Here is a 6,297-nt window from a genome sequence, read left to right on the forward strand (position 1 = left end):
AACTTTCAAATGGTTGAAAATTGTATTTTAAGAACAATTACTTGTATAAGAAATCAATACCATTCCAAACATATTGTAAATATTGAACTGCTAATAATGTTTGCTTCCTTCTATCATTTACCCTCATTCTTTCTAAGTTTCTGCATGAAACATTAAACAAAAGAATGGTAAAATAAACTTTTGAGACCATTTCTGTCATGTTTCAATAATTTGTACATCTTGTCTTGCTGATCCTTTTTCTTGTGTACAGATTTTATTTTTTATAGATCCAACAAAAAATACCATAATGTGTAAAATTTGTCTTACCAGAGTTATTACTCCTATAAGGAATCAGCTTACAATTTCCAGTGGCGGATCCAATGACTGACCTAAGAGGGGACCCTGGCCTCCTGCCCCCCCCCCCTAAATCCGCCTCTGATTTCAACAATGATCACTTATTTGAAGGTCTTTATCAATTAAAGCTTGTCCTGCTATTTACAGTTCTGCTTTATATCAGATGATGATGAGTTTTTGATAGTTTTGATAAAAATGGATGGTTAAAAGATTTTGACAGTTTAAATATTTCTGCTCATATGAGATTTTGAGCAGTTTCATGAAACTTTTGGGGCTCAATGTGAATATCTCATGAAAGAAGCCTCCCGCTTTTTCTACTTTTTTTTTTATTTTGCATGAATGCAATCTTTATCTATAACAGACTAAAAAATAATAATAGAAATACAATTTGTTTCCACATGTTCTTATCATAGCCTTGTTTCCTGCGTTCTTTGGTAGGTGGAATACAGTTTTAAGCTAGATACCAACGTGAAGATTAATTTTGGTCAAGTTTGGTTTTAATTGGTCCAAAAGTTTAGAGAAAATTATCTAAAAATTACAAGGATGAAAGACAGACATTGGAAGACAAATAACTAATGCCAATAGATGAGAAATTCTCACATTGCCCCTTTGGGCCAGATGAGTTAAATAAGGGTAAAAAATGTGAACGCAGATGATTGCAAACTTCACTTAGGCCTATATTGTGTGACTTATTTGTAGATCTTAATTGTGTTGCTGATAATTTTTGACATTCAAAGTTAAATCTATTATAATTTTCAAGATATAAGGTTGATTAAAAAGATCATCATTTAAGGACAATAACTGCTGGAATGAGTTGACAGATAAGGTGGGCATGTTTTATTTGACCTTGACCTCATTTATATGGTTCATTGCTCAATTTTAAGTTTTTGTTTGATATTTATTTCTTATACGTTGTACTATAAGCAATAAGTCAAGTTTTGGTGTATGTAATAATAAGGTGTATTTGTCTGTCTTGCAATTGTCATCTAACCATGACCATATTTCATGATTCATTGGACAATCATAAGTTTTCCTGGTTAATATAAAAAAGAAAATGTGGTATGATAGCCAATGATAAAACTCTCCAAAAGAAACCAAAATTACACAGAAATTAACAACTATAGGTAACCATAGGGCCATCAACAATGAGAAAGCCCGTACCGCATAGTCAGCTATAAAAGGCCCAGAAATGACAATGTAAAACAATTCAAACTAGAAAATAAACGGCCTTATTTATTTAAATTTTTTTTTAGTTTGTTTCTTAGAAATATATGCAATAGGTCAACTATATTTTAAGCATGTAATGATTGTAAGGTGTACATGTCTTTCTTGCTAGATTCATCTGACCTTGACCTCATTTTCTTGGTTCAGTGAGCAATGTCAAATTTTCCTGGTTAATAAGTACATTTCTTAGATACTATCTATCAGTATGTTCAATTGGTTAAAACAAGGAATTATTTGAATCTGGAATACTTTTGAATTCTGGAAAATTGATTAGAAAAATATAATAAAAAAAACTAACCCAACTAAATAGGGTATGGCTAAGGTTAATTTTACTTTCACTATCATTTCGGTATTAACCAACCCTCTTTAGCCATACATGCATGACATGCATGGCTAACCCTATTTATTTGGTTTTTTTTTTCATCATAAATATCTCATCAATTTTCCATAATTCAAAATTATCCCAGATTCAAATAATTCCTTGTTTCAACTATATTTAATTATATAAGCATATTTGGTGTTTATATATTCCAACTCGTTCGGTATGCCCGTGTGTGTTCTGATGTCATAGATTTTAACGAACGTAATCAATGCATCACTAGGAAATTATTGTGTCAGGGATTTCGATACCATAAATTACTTAAAACTTTTACTAAATTTTTTCATAGATACAAATATTTGATTAGTAAATTTGACTGTACCTGTAGAAAAGTTATTAAAAATGGTATTTCACATCCTAAATTTATGGTAATATTGTACGTAAAAGTGAGGAAATCACTATGTGATCCATGTAAACTCATCGATCCTTTAAACAAACTTATAAGTAAGGGTCATCGTACCAATATTGTAATTAGATCTCTGAATATAGTTTACATTGTCACTAATATCGATTTTGTCATTAGCAAATTAAAACATAACTAAATTGTGTCTTCTTTTGAGGCGGGATGTAAAGAGACACACACACGTTAATTTTTTTTATCTCTATAGAAGTAGCTCCTCACTATCCTACTACCTGTCGATACATTATTTTTGACATTGCACTAGTCATGTCTTCTCTGACTGTTCATGACGTAAAATAATAAATCCCCAGGGGCGGATCCAGGCATTTAAAAAAAAGGGGGGGTCCAACTATATGCTCCCATTCAAATGCATTGATCGTCCAAAAAAAAGGGGCTGTCCCCCCTTAACTAGCTGTCAGTAACTGTGAGTACTCTCATACCGTACTTTCTTGTTAATACTATTTGGAATACTTTTTTGTTATTTTATATTAATATGGACCTTGTCAAAATACCAGCTTTGATTATTTGGAATATTTACTTATTTTCACTTCTTCATACTACATGTACATTTGTATGAACATCAATATTATTCTCCTTAAATCCGTACAGGGAAGTTTCATCTAGCTCTAATTGTATAGTTTTATTATTCACCCCTTATGTATCTAGTGTTAAATTAGGTATTTATAGGAGAGACCTTTCTTGGTATTCCTAATCATTGGAAGATTTTATAAAGACAGAAGTAGTATACCTAAAACTACAAAGTTATTTTTCATATACCTGTATACATTATGAAAACTGTTCTTTTTTTTTCAAAACTGATTAATTTCTAAGGGTTAAATATTTCGCGGTGGTGTCTTGCCATGGCTTTGTTTGGACTTGTTTGATTGCTTTTGGCCTTGAATGTTTGTCCTTAATATTTTATTAACTATGTATTTACATCAGGTATCGCAGATAAAATTTATTCGTTCATAGTGTGTTAATTTACCTTTTTTGATCGAGTTAAGCCTTCCAATTGATATTTTATCGTGTGTTTTTCTATGTTGTGATGTTATACTACTGTTTCGGAAAAAGGGAGAAGGTTTGGTACCATTAAAACGTTTTATCCCACTGCAAATGTTTGCACCTGTCCTAAGTCATCTGAAGTACAGTAGTTGTCGTTTGTTTATGTAATTTATACGTGTTTCTCATTTCTCGTTTTTAGCTCACCTGGCCCAAAGGGCCAAGTGAGCTTTTCTCATCACTTGGCGTCCAGCGTCGTTAACTTTTACAAAAATCTTCTCCTCTGAAACTACTGGGCCAAATTTAACCAAACTTGACCACAATCATCATTAGGGTATCTAGTTAAAAAAATGTGTTCGGTGACCCGGCCAACCAACCAAGATGGCCGCCATGGCTAAAAATAGAACATAGGGGTAAAATGCAGTTTTTGGCTTATAACTCAAAAACCAAAGCATTTAGAGCAAATCTGACATGGGGTAAAATTGTTTATTAGGTCAAGATCTATCTGCCCTGAAATTTTCAGATGAATCGGACAACCCGTTGTTTGGTTGCTGCCCCTAAATTGGTAATTTTAAGGAAATTTTACCGTTTTTGGTTATTATCTTGAATATTATTATAGATAGAGATAAACTGTAAACAGCAATAATGTTCAGCAGTGTAATATTTACAAATAAGTCATCTTGACCGAAATGGTCAGTTGACCCCTTTAGGAGTTATTGCCCTTTATAGTCAATTTTTAACCATTTTTCGTAAATTTTAGTATTCTTTCACAATAATCTTCTCCTCTGAAACTACTGGGCCAAATTTAACCAAACTTGGCCACAATCATCATTGGGGTATCTAGTTTAAAAATTGTGTCCGGTGACCCGTCAAACCAACCAAAATGGCCGTCATTGCTAAAAATAGAACATAGGGGTAAAATGCAGTTTTTGGCTTTTAACTCAAAAACCAAAGCATTTAGAGCAAATCAAACGGGAGTAAAATTGTTGATCAGGTCAAGATCTATCTGCCCTGAAATTTTCAGATGAATCGGACAACCCGTTGTTTGGTTGCTGCCCCTAAATTGGTAATTTTAAGGAAATTTTACCGTTTTTGGTTATTATCTTGAATATTATTATAGATAGAGATAAACTGTAAACAGCAATAATGTTCAGCAGATTAAGATTTACAAATAAGTCAACATGACCGAAATGGTCAGTTGACCCCTTTAGGAGTTATTGCCCTTTATAGTCAATTTTTAACCATTTTTCGTAAATCTTAATAATCTTTTACAAAAATCTTCTCCTCTGAAACTAATGGGCCAAATTAATCCAAACTTGGCCACAATCAACCTTGGGGTATCTAGTTTTAAAAATGTGTGGCGTGACCCTGTCAACCAACCAAGAAGGCTGCCATGGCTAAAAATAGAACATAGGGGTAAAATGTAGATTTTGGCTTATAACTCTAAAACCAAAGCATTTAGAGCAAATCTGACATGGGGTTAAACAATCTATTAGGTCAAGATCTATCTGCCCTGAAATTTTCAGACAAAACAGACAACCTGTTGTTGGGTTGCTGCCCCAGAATTAGTAATTTGAAGTAAATTTTGCAGTTTTTGGTTATTATCTTGAATATTATAATAAATAGAGATAAACTGTTACAGCAATAACGTTCAGCAAAGTAAGATCTACAAATAAGTCACGATGACCAAAATTGTCAGTTAACCCAAGACGGAGTTATTGCCCTTAATAGTAGTTTTTTAACCATTTTTCCAAAATTTTAGTATTCTTTAAAAAATCTTCTCCTCTGAAACTACTGGGCCAAATTTTACCAAACTTGGCCACAATCATCATTTGGGTATCTAGTTTTAAAAATGTGTGGCGTGACCCTGCCAAACAACCAAGATGGCCACCATGGCTAAAAATAGAACATAGGGGTAAAATGTAGATTTTGGCTTAAAACTCTAAAACCAAAGCATTTAGAGCAAACCTGACATGGGGGTAAAATAATCAATTAGGTCAAGATCTATCTGCCCTGAAATTTTTAGACAAAACAGACAACCTGTTGTTGGGTTGCTGCCCCAGAATTAGTAATTTTAAGGAAATTTTGTAGTTTTTGGTTATTATCTTGAATATTATAATAGATAGAGATAAACTGTAAACAGCAATAATGTTCCGCAAAGTAAGATCTACAAATAAGCCAACATGACCAAAATTGTCAGTTTACCCCTTAAGGAGTTATTGCTCTTTATAGTAATTTTTTAACAATTTTCATAAATTTTTGTAAATTTTTAGAATATATTTTCCACTGTAATTACTGGGCCAAGTTCATTATAGATAAAGATAATTGTAGCAAGAAGAATGTCCAGTAAAGTAAGATATACAAATACATCATGATCACCAAAACACAATTTTGTCATGAATTTATCTGTGTCCATTGTTTAATATGAACATAGACCAAGGTGAGCGATACAGGCTCTTGAGAGCCTCTAGTTTTATATAGACTAAACCGTTGGTTTTCCCATTTGAATGGTTTTACACTAGTAAATTTGGGGCCCTTTATATCTTGTTGTTCTGTGTGAGCCAAGACTCCGTGTTGAAGGACGTACATTGACCTATAATGGTTTACTTTTATAAATTGTTATTTGGATGCAGAGTTGTCTCATTGGCACTCAAACCACATCTTCCTATATCTATATTTGGTACCTATATGGAATGATTGCATGGTGTACATGTATTTCCAGTTTTGTTTATATGACCTGGACCTTATTTTTAGATCATGTTAAGTTTATGTGATAGTTGTAGTAAATCTTTATATTTAGGACATTAAACATAAAATCAATGGTCAATAAAGAAGGCCAAACATTTCAGGGTGTGCACTCTTGTTCATCTATATTTCTATTCTAAGAAATATAAGAGATGAGATTCATGTTCTTAAATTAATTATTAAAAAGAAAACCCCATGTCATGCTAGAGGAGTCTTC

The sequence above is a fragment of the Mytilus edulis genome, chromosome 7 (assembly GCF_963676685.1).
Source record: "Mytilus edulis chromosome 7, xbMytEdul2.2, whole genome shotgun sequence".
In the NCBI taxonomy this organism is placed as follows: Eukaryota; Metazoa; Mollusca; class Bivalvia; order Mytilida; family Mytilidae; genus Mytilus; species Mytilus edulis.